General features: G+C 35.7%; 1 protein-coding gene across 10 annotated transcripts in view; it reads left to right on the plus strand.

Annotated features, from left to right (window-relative positions):
• Erbin (erbb2 interacting protein) overlaps positions 1-20,093 on the plus strand; it is a 115,717-nt gene that overhangs the window by 16,564 nt on the left and 79,060 nt on the right. The window contains exon 1 of one of the 10 annotated variants that reach the window (XM_063258262.1): positions 172-2,695. The exons of the other annotated variants lie outside the window; for them this stretch is intronic. The gene's annotated coding sequence lies outside the window, so the exon portion shown is untranslated. Of the gene's footprint in view, positions 1-171; positions 2,696-20,093 lie in introns of those variants that run through there. 10 annotated transcript variants of the gene reach the window in all.

The following is a 20,093-nucleotide window of genomic DNA, read 5'->3' on the forward strand; positions in this document are numbered from 1 at the left end:
TTATTGTTTTCCTTTATTCTTTGTCATATGTTAAAGTAATTTAAAATATATTTTTTGATTGTTTTGGGGGAAGAGGGATTAAATATTTCTAATATTTTTCCTTTAAAATAAGATTTCATATGACTTTTAGTAGGATGTGGATACATAGTTAATAGAAATTTAAAAAGCCAAGGAAAGCAGTGGAAAAAGTACATACTTTAAAATGATGTAGCATGGTTGCCCTTACAGAAAATCAGATTTAGCTAAACTTCTGTAGAGCCAAAATTATTACCCTAAATAAATAAATACATCACAGATACTCCAGAGAAGGGAAATTTTTTCTTTGCATTGAATTATAAACAATTTCTGAAATGTGAATTCCCTTTCTAAAGGGCTACTGAGTGATGAATGGGCAGTGTTACTGTCTTAGTTACTTCTCTCACATTACTGAGACAAAATACCTGGCACCCAAAGTTAAAGGGAAAAGGTTTATTTAGCTCACATTTTATAGAAGTTTCAGTCCATACCAGCTGGCTCCAAGGCACAGTGGCACAGCTGACAGGCGTTGCAGAGGAGAAACATTTCATGGCATGCAGAACATAGCAAAGCAAGGAGACAAGCCTCTTTCTGTCCCTTGTATTGTATCCAGGCTATAGGAATTAGGGCAATGGAGTGATTTTGTAATCATCCCCACTAGTCCTAGCAGTATACAATCACGGAGAGTACTTTCAGCCATTCTGGAAAAGCCCCACCTGTGTATGCATGAGGCTTTGGGAGAACATCTAGACACGAGCCATAATAGTTATTGACAGCGATTTTACAGCATGTATTGTTTATGTCTCAGAACTTCTACATAGTGGTTTTTTGGAAGGTAAAATATTTAAAAATTCAGGGAAGGAGAATTATGTATAAAGATAGTCTTATGTATTTCACAAGTGCAGAGTTTTGACTTTTTGTACTTTTATTATTTAGTTTCTAAGTTAAAATAGACATAAATGGATGCAGTATTTCTTACACTGTTAATATCAGTATTCATAGACTGCTGCTAGCTGGATAGCAGACAGTTTCAGGATGATATACAAGAATCGCTAATCGATGCTCTGAAAATCAGTTGAAAAAATAGTATATTTAACATTATATTAAGAATGTTGAGAAGTCTGCTCCTTTTCTACAACAGTAAATTGTAATTATGATGAAACTTAGTTTTCTAAGGATTCATGTTTCAGTTGCTCTTGAGTGGATATACCTATACTGAGACCACTAACAACACCATAGAATGTGCTAGAGAAGTTGGATGTGGTGGCACATTCCTATAATACTAATATTATAGAAGAGTAGGTCAGGAAGATCACAAGTATAAGCCTAGGCTGGAGAATTTAGTAACTTATAAGACCCTATTTCTGAAATAAAAAGGACTTGGGGATGTAGTTTGGTGTGAAGACCATGGGTTCAGCCCTCAGTTTAAGGCTGAGACTGGAGTGTTGCCACAAGTTTGAGGCCAACCTGGACTAAATAGTGATGCGTTCAGGGCCAACATAAACTGCATAGTGAGACCTTGTCCTAAAAAAAACAAAAAAACAAACCAAACTCTAGAGATGATTTTGGTTTAGGAAATTTTCTCTTTTATTTTTCATAGTGTTGTAGTCAGGGGTTGTGAGGAGAACAATTAGAATCAGGACATGGAGTTTATAATACTGTTTTATGATGGCCACCCAGAGTTAACACAAGAAAATGCGGGAAATCTGTCCACAACACCAAAGACATAGAATATTTAGCCAAGGGTCTGAATCCCACAGCAGTGTCCCACATGAGTCCAGATGAAGACCCAGAGCTCATGATAATGCCTCCCACGAGTCTAACTGGAGGTCTAGAGCCCACAAGAAGGACTCATGCCAGTCTCTTTTACGGATCCATGCTGGGAAGGCCTAGAAGTCAGCAGTGGAAGCTAGGAAGTCTATGCCAGCAGGGTGAAGAAGCTGTACTGGTAGGTTGAAAGTTCTACGCTGGAGCCGAAAAGTGACACTCGGAACAAAGACCAGGGCTGTCCTGAAAAGTACCACAGCCATCCTCAGCAACACAGAGGTTCTGAGCTCCTCCTCCAATAACACAGTCGAGTACCTGTCAGGAAGCCAGCATGACGAGTTCATCCGGGAGACCAAGTGGCACACGTGTTCCTCTCTGGAGCCAGGAAGCAAGGCTCGATGTGAGGACCAGAGCTTCTCCAGGAGAACCTTAATGGCTCAAACAGCAACACGTAGGAGAACCCACAATGCCTCAAGTATCAACACATAGCTTCTTCTCCATTCTCTATTTAATGCTGGCAACTTTCCTCAGGTGAAACAACTATGCTCAGCACCTTGCTGATGTAATCCAGCTGGCGTTAAGTTGACCACCAGTTTTTAATCCATAACACGTAGTACTAGAGAATCTAGAGGTCTCTACCACTGAGCCACATCCCTAGCTCTTTTTATGTTTTATTTTAAGCCGGGGTCTTGCTGAGCTGTCCAGTCTGGCCTCTCATTTGCATCAGCCTTCTGAGTAGCTGGGGCTGCAGGCATTCATTGCCATGCTCTTAATAGATTTTACATGTTGGTGCTAAAATGAAAACAAAAATCCTCAATCACAGTCTTAGGAAATACCTGACTTTCGGCAGGATAGTGTGCTCCTTCACTTGATCAAATTACCTAAAATCAAGCAAACAGAAAAACACCTCCAGGTAATTCTTTGTTTGTTTTTGGTATGGGGCTTGAACTCAGGACCTTGCAAGGCAGGCACTTGTGCCTGCTGATCTATATCCTCGGCGCAACCTTTAGGTAATTTAAAGGGATAATCTTCAGTGAAGTGTTATATTTAAAATATGTGATGTATCATATTCATTAGAATATGAGTGCTACTGACAAAGATCATAATTCTTCAGTTAATCTTTAGCCATTCCTTTTTTTACAGAAGTTAAATTCCAGAATTAGTTGTTTTAGAGACATTTTTATTTTGAAATAATTCTATTTCTTTTCTTTTCAGACAAGCGTCTTGCTGTATAGTCCACATTGGCCTTCTACTCATAGTGTAGCCCAGGCTGGCCACAAACTCATGGTGGTCTTTCTGCCTCAGCCTCCCTAGTGCTGAAATTTACAGGTGTCTGCCACCATGCACCTCACTTTGTACATTAAATTTATTTGGTATATATGATGGTCCTGGATCCTAATTTTTGCTGTCCTAATACATTAAAATGTGGATTTTGTGAGTATAACAATCACAAATCAAGTGTGCACTGGCCTATAACTGGATGGTTGATTGATTGATTGATTGATTTTTGTACCAGAAATCAAACTCATGATGCTCATACTTACCAGGCAGGCCCTTGTGCTGTTGAGCTATATTCCCGGCATATAGCAGGATTTTGTGTGGAGACTAAACGACAGTGACAAGCTCAGTTTTAACTTTCTTCAAAAATTTTATTGTCGAGTGGGCCGGATATACAGCTCAGCCGCACAAGTTGCCTGCCTTGCAAGTGCAAGGTCATGAATTTGACCCCTGGTACCAAAAAAAAAAAAAAAAAAGAAAAAGAAAAAGAGAAACTTTGTTATTAAGTAAAAATAAAGAAGTTGGGCCCACTAGGAGAATGGTGTTTCTAAAGACTGCTCACCTCTTAATGTGTTTTTAATTCTTTTTTGCTCTATGGTAGCTTATCTAATATAGCAACCTATATTATTTGTTGGCTTCTACATTAGAATATAAGCTGCACAAGGGCAAGAATTTTAGCTGTTTTGTTCTTTACCTCGTTTAAACAGTATATGGCACATAAGTGCTTCATGAATAAGTGAATAAAAAAAACATACTAATACTAAGACTTTCATTTGTAGCTGGGGATGTAGCTTAGTGGTAGGATGCTAACCTACTAAGTACCATGAGGTCCTGGGTTTAATTTTCAGGGATATGGTTTCTGTTGAAAGGAAATGTCCTTCATGAGATTTTGATGGTATGTTTTGAAAGAGCAGTGCCTTATAAAGGATGAGCCTAGAGGTAAAGCCACTGTTTCTTGGGTGTAAGGAATCAATGTTGCTATAGTTTTTCTCTTCTGAAACTTTCCTATAGTCATACAAGTCAATACTACTTTACCTATAGGTTAATTGTACTAGGACTTAAGATTTTTTGAAAAAAAAAAATAATAGTTTGTAGGAAGATTAATTTCAGTAATTCCCAGAGTTTTTAACATTGCTACTTTACTCATTCCAGTTAAGTGATTTTTTTTCCTTTTAGTTATTTGGTTTAAACCAAAAGCAGTAAGGATGAAACTCCCAGATGTTAAGATACGGATTAGATTGCAATAGTCTTTGGTTGTCCATATGTTGATATGAAAGTAGAGATTGTAAAGCACTGAGTTGCTGTTCTTTTGTGACTGTGCAGGGAATTAGATCCAATATCCACTTCCCTAGAAGTTAAGAGACCTGCAATATTTTATAGACGTGTGAAACTGATTTCAGAATGTAGGTCCAACCCCCCCCCCAAAAAAAAAACTTCATCCTCCTTTTAAACTGTTAACAAGCAGAGAACACTTGAGCTGTCATTTGGGTTTGGTCTGCTGACTGACAGTTTGCTAATAATGTGTGGAGAGAAAGCCTTTCTTAGATAAAGAGAGTATATTAAAGGCATAGGTAATTTCCCTCCAAATCCATATTTTTCTGGAGATTGGTACATTTTGAAAATAATCTGTCAGGGAGGGAGGAGAGGAAAGGAGAAGCTGAGCTGCAACCCTTGTCCCAGGTTGTGCTTTGTGTTTGAACAACATGTAGGAATTGGTGGAAATTAGTCTTTGAGTCCGTGCAATGACTCTTGGGAAAATTTGTTGGAAAAATCTGTTCTACTGTAGATTAGAATACTGTTAGTGAAAAATGTCTTTGTTGACTCCCAGCTGTAAATCTTGGTAAGTCCAGCATTGGTTACATATGATACACATATTGGTACACCTTGATACACCAAATTTGAGGATTCTGTTTAATAGAAATAATAAACAGTTTTAATTTGATTTTGTATTAGTCTTGCTAATACTGCTTCATATCGTTATTTGTGTTTTGTTTTTGTCTTGTACTAATAGACACATAGGGCACTTGGGTTAGTGAGAACATTACATATGTGATTATTTGAGATTGGCATTTCACAAAAGACAATTAAAATTCAACCTGAAATGCTTCATCAGGAGTATCACTTATCAGAAAATGATGTTGTTGAAGACATATTTCCTGAAGAAAATCCTTTTTAAAAAGTTATTTTTCTGTTGAACTTAAGGCTGAGATACGTAGACCTCACAAAGCCACAAAGAAGTTGTATAAAACTTATTTTTTACATCGCTGAGGACTGAACCCATGGATTTGTGCATTCTAGGCAAACATCCTACTATGAATTACATGCTCAACCCTTAGGAAAAATTTCATATAAAAACCTAAAAACCCACATTGTATTTTCTTTGAAAAGGTGCTAACCATATTTCCTAAAGAAAATTATGCTACCAGGTGTGGGGGAAAAAAGGATATTTAAAATTTTTTATTTCTACAAAGCATGTACTGAAGAGAAACTTTTTTTTAGCTTTTGACATTATTTTTCAGTTCTTATCTGTTTCTTAAAAAAGAAATCAATTCTGAATATGTGTAACAATTGAGAATATAGGTGAATATTTTTTTTGAAAAAAATTTCTCATTTATCAGATAATTTTGGCTCTTCTGCAGGAGATAACAAATCAGTAAATTGTTAGAATTCAGTGGCAGCTGTAACAGGAAAAGTTTGTATTTAATGTGTTATGTATTTAGAATGTGGCTATTGTTAAGTATTAGGAATGGTTTCCCTGACACCTGTTCATTGCATAATTGAATTGTTGACTAGTTCAAGATCAGAAACTGAAGGTCATCAGGGATGGCTTTGTGTGGGTGGTGCTAGTGATGATGGTGATGTTTTAAAACAAATGCTCATATAGTATTTTTGAGGGTGGTTTATTATGTATCATAGTAGTGTGCTGTAAGATGCTTAAGATGTATGTTGAAGTTTCATTGAAAACTACTCCTCAATGGTATTTGAGTTTCCCCTGTTGTAGCTATTTGAATAATTATTCTCAGTTTTAGTGCCTGTCCAGTAAATTCAGAGATGTTGCAGTTATTATCCCCTTAGGCTTAAAAAGTTCTTTTTACCATTTGAATACATTGATTTTAAGCAACTGGAGTAGTAAACTTTTATATGGATGTTCATGGGCAATAGATGTTGCAGTGTTTATGAAGAAATGTAGTGGTTTACTGTTTGGAAGCTTCTTAATCTTTGAATGGTCATAGGTCAAAAAGTTGTTTTTCAGAAGGTCTTGCAATATCTGAGACTCAGTAAACTTGAACTATTCATTTGTGCCTTAGAGGCAAAAAAAAAAAAGTCATCTTTGTAGGAAAAAAATCTGATAGAAATCTTAATAAATTGTTTCTGTAGTAATATCTTTTTCAAAATAGAAATTTACTGTTTCTCAATATTTTAAAAGTGCAGGGTACCCATTGTAAAAAAGATTGGGTACAGTATTGACTTATAAACAGTGAAAGTAAAAATAACAAATGAGTGAAAGTACTTTTAAATCCGCTCCTACCCAACAAAGTTAATGTTTAGGACTTTAGGAACATCCTTCAGGATTCTCCTGTTAGTGAATGTCGTTGATTAGTGAATTAGTGAATGTTTTCATATTCTGTGTACTATTTATAGTTACCTTTTTAAACTATTTGTTACAAGTATCATTTAAATGTATCTCACATTTAAATCTTTTTGTTGCTTAATAACATCCAATTATATGGATGAATCAGAAACTATTTGACTATGGGGTGTGGTGACACCATCTTGTAATTCCAGCACTGGTCTGAAATTTCAGCACTGAAGAGGCTGAGGCTGGAGGATTGTCTTGGGTTTGAGGCCAGCTTGGACTACTTGAATTTAAAACTGGAGAAAATACATAGTGAGACCCTGTCTCCAAAAAAAAAAAAAAAAGAAATAGAAACTATTTAATTACTGCTACAATGTATTTAACTCATCTCCCATTTTTTTTTCTATTACAGTTTAACACAGTGAAATTCTAATATATATGTCTATGTGTCCTTATTTTGAAAGGATACATTTTAAAAATTAATGTTTTTGAGTCTAAACATTAATACTACTTTATATCTTGTCAAATTGTCATCAAGGTTATACCATTATATTTTACATCTCCAGTAAGAGTACTGTGGTTGGTATATCTATGTACAGTAGCTAATGCTAAAACTATCATTTACAAGAATGTGTTTGCCAATCTGATATAATGATAATTTGATGTTTTAAATTCTTTTGATTTAATGAGATGAGCATCTTACATATTCATTAGCTGGTTTTAATTTCATTTTAATAGTCATACTTACTGTGATTTATTTTTCTATAGAAGACATCTTCTTGATTTGGAAGAAAGCTTCATGTTGCAGATGCTTATAATCTTGTAACTTGAAAATACTGTTTCATGTTTGTTTTTGAGGGTCTCCCTATGTAGTTCAGGCTGGCCTGGAACACACTATGTAGCACAGGCTGACCCTGAACTTGTGGTGCTCTTTTTACCTCTTAGCCGCCTGAGTGCAAGGATAACAGGTGTGTTGTATCATCATACCTGCCTAGTGTTCTTTTGTCATATGTTTCATGTTATATTTATTTAGTATGTCAGTCTTTAATAATCCTTATACAAAATGAAGTTGACTCATAGAATTTAATATTAAATATGTTAATTATAATTATTAAGAACAGAAGTTACTCTCACCTTTCTCTTTTTTGAAACAGGATCTTAGCTGTGTTGCCCAGGCTGGCTTTGAACTTGGATTTTCCAGCTTCAGCCTTCCAAATAGCTTTGGTTACATGTGCGTAACCTCACCATACCCTGTTTTAAGAACAGAAGTTTTTAACTTGAGGTTGACAAGTCTTGAAAATACTTTGAGGATAGATTTTGCTATTCACAAATACAAATTGATCTGGGTGTGGTGTGGAGCAAGTGTGTAATCCCAGCGCCTGGGAGGCTGAAGGAGGAGGATTGCTATGAGTTTTGAGGTCAGCCTGGGCTATATATTGGCCAATCTGAACTACATAGCTGCTCCCTGTCTCAAAAAACAAACAAGAATGGAAACCAAAACTGAACAAAGAATACAAATTGAATACAAAATTGTAGTCACGTATAGGTTTTCATTTTGCCTGTAATGAGTTTAATCCAGTTTATCTGGTTCTCAGGTTCGTGTGTGTGCCCTTTTATTTCACACTACTGTAGTTTGCATATAGTTTGATTCTCTTCCCCAAGGTTTCTTAGGTTGTTAGCTTGACCCTTAGTGTAGCAAAGTTAAGAGGTTGTTGGGCCTAGTGGGAGAGTTTATCATTGGCGCACTTCCCTCAGAGAAAATTGGGTAGTTTTTGAGAGACTCTAGTTAGCTGTTGTAAGAGGGCTGTTACTAGAAAGCAAGTCCTCTCCATCGTGCTTTTGGCTTTCTGGTTTACCATTTGATTGCTCTTATACATCTCTCACCATTGTGCCATCATTAGGCTCTTACCAGAAGCAGAATTGATGGTGAAATCTTGGAGTTCATTTTCCCAAACTGCTTGAGCTAAATAACCTCTTTATATGAGCAAAATAAATAAATTCTTTATAAAGTCCCCACCATGGACATTTTGGCATGGCAATGAAAAATGAGCTAAATAACAAAAATTGTTACAATACTTCACCATGATCTCAGTAGAAAATGTCACCAAGTAGGTTTATGGTCCACCTTGGTGTTACCTGGAAAGCTTAAATAGATGCCTGTTTCTTTTAAAATTAAGCATATACCTACATCAGTTCTGCTTTAATGTACTTGTCCAAGAGAAGCAAAAATAGATTCCCAAAAGATACAGGAAGATTCACAACAGGTTTGTGGTCCCAAATGCAAACAACTGTTTATTAACAGAAAGAAAAGATAAATTGCAGTATAGTTATACACTGGGATGCTATTTTGCATTTAAATGAATCTCCAACATCATGCTTAGAAAAAGAGGCCACATACATGCTATTAGGAGTCTGTTAATTTGAAACTTTAAAATTATTCCTACATTTTTCTGCACCTTGCTGTCTGTATGTGTTTACACTAAAATGGGAACTCCTAAATATCCAATAATAAGCTTCTTAAAACAAGGATTAAAAGAAGGATTTTTCTCTTCTGGGAAATTCTGGAATTTGCAATATTCTGAAAATTGAACTATTTTTTTCCTAATTCGCTTGGTAGGTAGAATCTGATCTGTCTTGAACTGTGATGTGAAATTGATTTTGTTTGCTATTATATCATTTTCTGATTTACACATAAGACTTCCCTGCAATTAAATGAAAAATTTGAAATTTTGATACATATCTGCTGTCCGAGAGTATAAATCTTTATTACTAATATGTGGTAGTGGTTAACCTTAGTGAAGATGCTATTTTTAGAGTGGTCTAATCAAGTGAATCTAGAATTGTTACTGCTAAGAAATACCAACTTTATCTTACAAAATTAAAAATGACTCTTGATGAAGTTTTTATCAGTTTTGCATTCTAACTAATTTTTCATATGAGTGAGAGAATGGGTGATTTTGAATTTTAGGTATATTTGGTGGGGAGAATACTTTGGGATTCAAGAGCCATTGATTAAATTTATTCATGGTCAAATATACTGATATTCCTCTTATTGATGTAAGGGGAGATCATATAGGTGAGTCATTTTTGAGGTTTCTTGTGGAGTGCATGTCTTTATAGTGCTGCAGAAGCTAATTATCTGGTATTTGATCGAAGAGGAATATAAAACCAAGTAAGATTTCTCTTATAAAAGAGATGTACATGCCTGGACATAACAACTTAGCAAGACCTTGTTCTTTTTTTTTTTTTTGTCTTTCTCATTTTTATCGGTACCAGGGATCGAACTCACGACTACCTGCTTGCAAGGCAGGCGCTTATGCCACTGAGCTAAATCCCCAGCCCCTCAAGACCTTGTTCTTAAAGTGAGGGGCGGAGTGGGGGGGGGGGAAGGACTGGGGATGTAGCTCAGTGCAAAGGCCCGGAGTTCAATATGAAGTACCTTCCCCTACTTATTACTTGTTTACTTTGCCACTGTCAGGATGAACCATGTTTGAAGAAAATTGTGTGCCTTGATGAAAATTATTAATAAGGTAAAAAATAATTTAAGTCCTCTATTAAATCTAAATTCATAAATACAAAACCCTTTCATTTATGAAAGGTCTAAATATATCTTCATTTACTGTGCTATACTTTTTTTTTTTTTTAAAGACAGGGTCTTACTATGTAGCTCAGGCTGGTCTTGAACTCACCATGGAGCTCAGACTGGCCTTCAATTTGCAGTCATCCTGCTTCAGCCTCTCAAATGCTGGAATTACAGGCATGTGCCACCACACCCAGCGTTTACTGTTTTTAACATGGAAGTTTAAATAATAACAGTATAAAACTGCTTCTTTTCTTAAGCTGCTTAGATACTAATATTTAATTTTAATCCATACACACAAGTTAAATACACATAAACATCTGTAAACTGTATTTTAAATTCTGAAGTCTTAAAGAGATGACTCTTTGAGATGATCCATCATACTAATTTTTCAAAGTAACAAAAAAATGCCTGCTTTGTTTTTCTGCCAGGTCATAATTCTAGTATGTATGTATGTTAGCCCCTTCTTGTGATTATTTTATTAAAAGATAAATTTTTGAGCTGGGGGTTTAGTTCAGTAGCCCAATTTTTTGGGGGGGGGGCACTGGGGATCGAACTTGGGACTTGGTACTTGACAGGTAGGTGCTGTTGCTGCTAAGCTGTATCTCCAGTCAGATAAATTTTTGACAATCAGAAGAACTATTATAGTATAGCTTTTTTTTGAATAACAGTAATTTTTATTTATCCAAATAAACTTTATTCCTTTGTTCTCTTCTAAAAATCTTTATTAACTGAGTAATAAATATTAAAATAGGCAACTTTGATGTGGGAATCAAGTAGGCAAATAGAATTCTCTGGTAATTACTCATTTTTAGAGTTCACTTTTAAACTTTAAAAATGTTTTAGTATTGAAATGGTAATACAGATTTGATTTTCATCATGAGGTTGGCATTTTTGATTTTTTTTTTTTTTAGAGAAAAATCAGATTTAGGTAAACAGTACTACCTCTTGTAATTAAGGACTGATGTACACGTATAATCTATATTTGCTTTCAAGCAGTTACTTAATAATTTAGCTTATGTGTCATTCTAAAAATTTCTTTTTTTAAGACAGGGTCTTACTGTGTACTTCAGATTGGCCTTGAGCTCACTGTGTAGTTCAGGCTGGCCTCCAGCTCAGGGTGATTCTCAGCCTCAGTCTCCCAGCTGTTGAGATTACAGGCATTAGCACCATGCTTGGCCTTGGAAATTCTAAACATTCATTTTTGTTCCAACAGAGGAGGAAACAGAACATGTTATTGACTAGTAATTTATTTATTTAGTTTTGTTTTGAGACAGTGTCTCACTGTGTAGTCTAGGCTGCTCTTGCTCTTCAACTGTGTTGCCCAAAGTGGCCTCTTGAATGCTGGAATTAACAGGCATGTGTCACCATGCTCATCTAAGATTAGTGATTTTGAGGAATAGTTGAAATAAATTATCACAGAGCTCTTTTTTTTTTTTTTTTTAAACATGTGCATACTTGGTTCGCATTTCCCACTGTTTGAGGCAGAGTCCTTCCAATTGGAAGCCAGGCAAAAATGTTTGAATAAAATCCCCATATGATATTGATGGTGTCATTTGATTAAGATTATTTAAATTCTGCCCTCAAAGAATAGATCATTTGTCAGAGGAAGGAAAACTATATGCTTGAAATAACGTGGACTGAGTATGTACATTAGTCACAGTAATAATAGTAATAGTGTTTATAGGTTACTTACCCTATACAAAACTTTTTTTTAAAGTTACTGTAGCTGTTTGCACTAGTCTTAATAGCCTAGTCTCAATATAGCAATATAGCACCCTGAGCAATTTCCCCCTCCACCTCCTCTTCCTTCTCTTTCTTTTTTTTCCCCTTTTGAAACACAGGGTGGTGTCACTATGTGATCTAGTTTCTTTAAACTTAACAAGTAGCACAGGTTGGCCTGGAATCTGTGACCTTGCTGTAGACTCCATAGTGCTGAGATTACAGGCATGCACCACAGCATCTGGCCCCAGAGCAGTTCCTTAATATAAACTATGTATCTCCTAAAAAGGATGACTTTAGTTACTTAGACTTTATACAAATTACTGCTGTGAAGCAAACTATCTCAAACTTAGTAATCAGAAAGTCATTATTCTTACCTGTTGTGATTCTAGGGCTTTATTGGGCAAGCTGATTGGTTCTTGCTCAAGGTCTCATATGTTTGCATTACATAGTTGCTATAGATACTTTTCTCATCTATCTAGTAGTTGATGTGCCTACAAGAGAGGCTTTCTGTAAGCCAGAGCACTTGCATATAACCTCAGTAAGACTTGTTTCCTTATGAAAGGTGGCTGTGTTACCAGGCAGTCTTCTAAAAGTGTCTGGCCAGTTAAATGATATCAGGTTCTAGGTTGCTCACCTCTCTCTGTGGAGTTAAGAGTCCAGGTTCTTCTTATCTTAAACAATTGTATGAAATGAATAAAGAAAGAAAAAAGTAAAGGCAAAGTTTAAGGAAGTCAAAGACTGGGTGTGGTGGCACATGCCTGGAATCCCAGTACTTGAAGGCTGAGGCGGGAATTGCTGTGAATTCCAGGCCAGCTTGGGCTACAAAGTGAGTTCAAGACAAGCCTGAACTGCATAGGGAAACCTTTTCTCAAAAAGACAAAGACAAAAAAAAGTGCAGAGTGGGGGCAGGAGGCTGGCTCTGCAGAGTGAACTTGCTAAGTGAAGAGAAAATGAGGGCGAAAGGCTAAAATAAAAGTATATGGTGCATCTCCCAGACTAGCATGGAAAGTTATAATGAACTCTTCATGGCTTACCTCCCCTTTTACGCTGTCCAAATCTCAAGGAAACCCAAGAGAACTTGTACATGTGGCTCCTGAGAAATAGTGCTTTGATCCCACAGCTCCACCTAAAGTCAGGTCTAGATCATCCTGTGGAAAACCTGATTAAATTCTCACAAGAAGTCCACCAGGTTTGGAAACTGTTGTGCACATATGTCTGGAATTTCACAACAAACAGATCATACCTTTACACCAACTAATTTTGCTAGGCCTCTCCTCTCCTATCTCAGCTGGATTCTAAGGGCAAATAGACAAGGAAAAGAACAAAAGGCCCAAGCTGAAACTTGATACAGGATACACCTTTTTAACCTAGTATAAGTGAAGGAGAGCAAGCAGAATCACTTGCATTATTTTATTTTTAAATTTTGGGAAGAATATCAGACTCACTTCTCCAAATATGTGTGTGAATGATGTACTGTTTTCATAAATCTTTGTTTTACTTGAGAAAGAGAATACCACAATTAATATTTTGAGAAAAAGAAAAGCTTTTTTGAGTCATATGTAGCTTTAATAGAAAAGAAAAATCTATTTTTCAGCTTTACATAGTTCAATATTCATATCTTGTTGAATAGTCATATAACAACTAAAACATAGGCATCTTCCCTAGAAAAATTGAGATCTAAGAAGCAAGGTCCTGTGTTTAGGGCAGGGTAAGTGGAGAATCTAGCCTCAAATGTAGAACAACACTGTTTCCAAAACCATTTTCTTTTGTATTCATCCACGATATTGTTTCTTATTTGCTATCATGTTTTAAATAGGATTAGAAGCTCCTTGAGGCTCTTACTTTAAATCACTTTAGTTAGATTTCAGCACCTAGCAAACCATCAGCCCAGCATGCCCACCTGTAATCCCAGCACTCTGAGAGGCTGATGGAGGATTGAAAATCTGAACCCACCCTGCATTACTTAGCAAGATCCTTTCTCAAAAATAAAAAAAAGTGTTGGGGCATTAATGTAGTTCAGTGTGAAGGCCCTGGTTCAATCTCCATTACTGCCCCTGCCCACAAAGTTTGCACACTCGCGCTCGCTCGCTCTCTCTCTCTCTCTCTCTCTCTCTCTCTCTCTCTCTGTCTCTCTCTCTCTCTCTCTCTCTCTCTCTCTCTCTCTCTATATATATATATATATATATATATATATATGGATGTATCTTGCGCTTGCCAGGCAGGTACTTATGCTGCACTATATTTATATATATATATATTTTAAAGTAATAGCCAATTGTAGCCTTTCAACATTAATTTGACTGATTCCATTTGTGATTTTCATCCAGAATTGCTATTAAAGTTAAGGTTGTACCTGTGCAGTCTAGTAGCCTTGACATCAACTGTAAACTGGTTGGGTTATCATGAAAAAGATAATTGTCTAGCAGTGACTGTGACAGTTCAGTGTCTAAAGTGTGTATTGTGGCAAATCTTCAGGGTTATATAGGGTTAAGTCTCTGACCTCCCGAACATAGTAATTCCCAATTTAGAAGAATAGGTATTGAAACCCTTCAGGATGGGAACAAGTGATTTGCAAAGTAATTGCTGATTGTTTGTATTAGACTTTCATTTATTTGAAGAAATTTATTTTCTAGACTTTCAGTTCATATGTTAGGGGGAGGAATGGGTATTAGAAAAGGGTGTTGGGAGGCTACCCACTTTCAAATGAGAAAAGAGCCATCACAGTGGAACTGCTGAATTGGGCAGTTTAGTAATTGTGTATGTGTGCTTGTGTCTCTAAGGCCTATAATTTTAAAATTTATACAAGGTACTTCATTCGTTTTTGGCTAAAGGAGGGGTAATTATGAATTAAGAGACTATTCTAAAAGTCTCATTTATTTTTGGTATTGATCATTTTGATATAGCAGAAATCTCAGTATTGAAAAATAGTTCCTGTATATGGGCCTCAAGACTTTATTGCAGAAAAACAAAAATCAACATGTGTGCAATGTTTTACCATTTGAAATACTAAAAGTGCATTATGACAATTGTGGACATTTTGTAAAATGTTCTTATTGTTCAGAACCATTGATGTTGTAAGAAGACTATTGCACTTAGGTTCTTAGACTAAGTGTTTAAAGATCTTTCATTTGTCTTGGACCTTTGCTTATATTTCAATGTGTATTATATGCATCCTGCAGTTTCTGCATAAACATTTAAAGAACATTTGTTGCCGAACATGGTTGTGCATAACTGTAATCCCAGCTACTCTAGAACCTAAGGCAGGAGGAAAATTACAAATTACCAGTTTAGCCTGCCTTGCAAGCAGGCGGTCGTGAGTTCGATCCCCGGTACAGATAAAAATGAAAAAGACAAAAACAAAAAACAAACAAACAAACAAATTACCAATTTAGGAAGGTTCACAAATTTGGGGTCTGGAGCTGAGAATCTAGCTCACGGCCCCTAGGACTTGTTTTCAGTATTGACATATAGGAAAATAGATTTAATGTACTTTGAAAATAATGGTTTTTGTTTTTGAGCTAGAAATTGCTCAGGAAAATGATTTTAATGAAAAGATTAGATGCTAAATTGGATTAGAAATCCATTTTGAACCTATTATATCAATACGTAGAAGTGGTATTGTATTAACTGATGTTTTAGAATTTGCTTCTTTTAGAAATATTTTTTAAATTGAGGTATAATTCACATAAATTCATCTTTTAAAGTTTACAACTCAGCAGCTTTTTACAAACTTGCACAATTTTTCTCACTAAGTAATTTAAAAACAGTCTCATCAGTTCTTCACAAAAAGTTTTTTTGGCTTTTTTGTTGTCATTTGTTTTGAGACAGGATTTCACTATATAGTTCAGGGTGGCCTTGAACCTTGAACTCACTAGGTAATCCAGTTGTATCTTGAATTTATTCATGACAGTCTTTTGTCTTAGCCTCCTGAGTGATGGGATTACAGGAATGCACCACCATGGTTGGATAAAATTCATGTTTATTAGTGTAACTTCCTCTTCTTCCCTAGCTTCACTAATCTGTCTCTATAAATTTGCCTGTTGAAGTTATTTCATAAAAATGAATTAATATATGACCTTGATATATCTGGCTTCTTCAATATAGCATGTTTCTTTTTGATTTTTTTTTCGTGCTGGAGATTGAAAGCAGGGCCTTTGTACTAAGCTAGACCCCTATCCCTTTTTATGTTTTATTTGGAGACAAAGTCTTAGTAAGTCCAGTAAACTGGGCATAAACTTGTGATCCTCCTGCCTCAACCTCCCAAAGTGCTGGGATAACAGGCATACATCATCTCACCTGGCTGTAAGTTTCTAATGTTTATCCATGGTATAGTAGGTCAATACTTTATCCTTTTATATAATTGAATAATATTCCACCATTATGGAATGTTGTATGAAAATACACCATTTTTGTCATTTTATTAGTTGATGTACCTTTGGGTGTTGCAATAGTTTGTTCAGTGTTCGTTTTGGGAATAATATTGAATATTAGGTTCAGGTTTTTTCAGAGAATGCCTTCAGTCTTTTTGGTTGTATACTTAGGAGTGAAATTGTTGAGTTGTAGGGAAACTTTAGTTTTATGGAACTGCAATGCATTTTTCATAGTGGCTGTACCATTTTCCATCCCCATCTTCAGTGTATGAGAGTTTCTACATCATCAGTATATAATTTTTTTTTCAGTACTCTGGGGATTGAACCTAGTGTCTTAGGCACACTAAAGCAAGCGCTCTACCACTGAGTTCCTTCTCTAACCTGAGTTCTCATATATCTATATCGTCTATGATACTGAAACTTATTATTGCCCAATTTGATTATAGCCATCCTAAGTCAGTATGAATGATAGTTTTGGTTTGTATTTCTCAAATGACTAGTGATGTTACTATATTAATGTGTTTTGGGGCTTTTGTTTTATCTTTGGAGAAATGCCTATGCAAATCCTTTTGCCTGTATTTGGGTTTGTCCTTTGCTTTCTTGTTGTTGAATTGTGAGAGCTATCAATGTTTTCTGCATACAAGTCAATTATCAGGTACATGGAAGTATTTCTTTCATTCTGTGGGTTTTTTCAACTTTCTGTAGTGCTAATAATCTTTTTAGTTTTAATGATAATGTGCTTAGTGTGTTTTGTATTTGAATATGACACTGATAGTGTCTTAATTGAGGAAATACCTTTTCTGTATCTGATTTAATAAGATTTTCTATCACGAATGGTTGTTGACTGGTGTTTTTTGAAAAGATTTTGCTTCCCTTTTTATATTTATTTGTGTGATGTGTTACTAATAGCTTTATTAATCTTGGCCTTTGTAATACTATATTACTGCCTGAAGAGCTGAGATGACTGGTCACACTACTGGGTCCAGCTCTAATTAAAAATTTTAAAAGAATTCTTGAATGATAATATTGAGATACTGATATTAGTTATATTGAGTTTGTGATATGAATTGGGATATTTTCTTTCTTGTGAGTCTTGAACCTTGTCAGATTCCATTTTTAGAAAGTTTATAAATAGATGCATAATGTCTTTTAAGGAATAATTTTTTTAACTTCTATTAATCATATTTTCAGTACACAATGTTTATATGCCTCTTGAGTTGGAACATGTGCACACAACACATCTTAATTCTTTTCTCATCTGCTTTCTTTCCCTCCTTTTGTCTCTTGGTCCCCTTCCCATTTGCAAAAGATGTGTTTCCTATTGTCTGTCTTTTATATTTGTTTATTTATAATTTTGGTTTCTCATATAGGAGAAACCATGCAATACTTAGGCTTGTGTTTCTGGTTTATTTAACTTAACACTATAATGTCAAGGAGCTTAAGGAATAATTTTGACACACTTTATCCATGATTTCATACATGGTTTTCTGTTTCTTTGGGTGGTGGTTTTTTTAAAAACTTGACAGTGTCTTGCTAAGTAGTTAAGGTTGGCCTCAACCTCATTATGTAGCCCAAGCTGGTCTTTTTGAACATGCAGTGATCCTTCTGCCTCAGCCTCCACCTGACAGCACTGGGATTACATGTGTGCACCTCCATGTCTGACATGCCTTTCTATTTCATGAGCAAATTTTGTAATTGAAAGTCACTCATATTATAAAACACATTGTTTATCTAAACTTAGTAATTTTTAACTTTAAAAATTCTTTTTATCTGAGCTGTGAAACTACAATTCTTATTCCTGTTGGCTGTTTTATGCCATTAAATTTTTGAAAAATTCTTTATGTTCTTGTTAGTCTACTCCCACCAAAAATAAAACAAGCTCTTGGAACCACTCATTTCTCTCCCTCTTCCCTCTTTCCTCTTCCCTTCCCTCAACCCTAACCCTGGCCCTTCTCCCTTCTCCCATTCCCCTGCCCTCACTTCTTTCCTGCCCTCAGCCCTGGCCAACGCCACCACAGCCCTCCCCGCCCTTCACTCTTCTCTTCCTTTCTGCTTCTCTTATCTACCCTTCTCCTTATCTCCAGGCTCTTTACCTCTGGGCTAGGTCCTCAGCCTCCTCTTTAAATCCCCTTCAGTAGTCTTGTCCAACTCACAGAATGAGAAAAAATTTTTGTCAGTTGTTCAGACTGATACCTAGAATATATAAAAAACTTAAAAAAATAAGACCTCACTAGATTTAAAGTCCCAAGTCCAAAATGGGCATCTGAAATGGATAGACACTTCTCAGATGAAGAAGTAGAAATGGCAAATTAATACACGAAAAAAATATATAGTAGCACTGATCATTTAAGAAATGCAAGTTAAAACAACACTGAAATTCTATCTTGCCTCGAGAAAAAATGGTTATTATTCAGCAAAAAGCAAATGCTGGTGGGGTTGTAGGAAAAAGCAACTCATCTCCATTGCTGGCGGGAGTATGGACTGGTACAAGCACTATAGAAATCAGTAGGCAGATGCTTCAAAAAAGTAGGATGAGAAGTCCCATTTGGCCCAGGTATTATTCTACTTGATGTTCCCCCAAAATCCTACTTGATGTATCCCCTAAAAAGATACCACAGTGTATATGCACACCCATGTTTCTAACAACACAGTTTGTAATAGCCAAATCTCAGAAACGGCCGAAATGCCCATCAGTGGATAAAGAAGATGTGGTTTTTATATACAGTGGAGTACTGCTCTGCCATAAAGAAAGATAAACTTGAGACATTTCTAGGAAATGGGTGCACTTTGAGACCATACTCACATGTTTAAATACCATATTGTTTCTCTGGTGTGAGAAACCAAAAGTGTAAATAAAGAACAAAATGTATAGTAGATACTGGGAAATGGGAGGAAAATATTCATGTGAGAAGGGGAATAGGCAGGGGGAAGGGAATAAGGAAAGAAGAGTCAAAAAAAGAAAAAAATGGAAATAAAGCTTTTGTTGTTGTTAAGAAGATGGAAGGGTTTGAAGGACGGGGAAGGGAATGGGAATAAAAGAAACAGCAAGATATAGCACTTACAGATACAAATTCCCTGTGATGAATGTTGTCATGTATATCTAAAATGTAACAATAAAGTTTTAAAAAGTCTTGGCAAGCTATTAATGATCTTTACATTAACACACAGTAGCAATTCTAAGTCTTTATTAGCAACTTTTGTTAACACCTTGAAACATTTCATTTGATTTTTAGGATGTGACAGTTTTGTGTGTGTGCATGCATGTGTTTCTCTTACCTCATTTGACTGCTTTTCTTCAGTGCCCTTTGTTAGTCCGGTATCTTTTTGCTGAAACCTAATTTTATGTCTTTGGTGGACCTGTTCTTTTTGTCTACCCTCAGACCCCTAACAATTTTATGTGTGTTTTATTGTTTTAAATATTATAAGCACATGAGTTTGAAATTTGTATCTTCAGCTTGGACTTGGATCTTCCATATTTCTAAATTTCCATATACATCTATTAAGGATTCACTCAGGCAGGTATCTTTTAGGTATTTCAAACTAAAGTTGTAAATGCAAAAATTTTATTGCATTTATCTGCACAACCTTCTAGAAGTTCCATTTTCTGTGGGAACAAATTAAAGGAAAAAGACATACAATCTTTGCCTGCCATACACAAAAGGTTTTTCTTTTTTCATGTGTGTGTAATGTGTAATGTATGTTGAATTTTTGAGAAGGTTAATAACTAACCATTTAGCACAGAAAACACACATACACATTACTTACTAAGGTCGTTGGTTCA

Source organism: Cavia porcellus, unplaced genomic scaffold, assembly GCF_034190915.1.
Source record: "Cavia porcellus strain 051 isolate PalLab524CR breed Dunkin Hartley unplaced genomic scaffold, mCavPor4.1 scaffold_11, whole genome shotgun sequence".
Taxonomy (NCBI): Eukaryota; Metazoa; Chordata; class Mammalia; order Rodentia; family Caviidae; genus Cavia; species Cavia porcellus.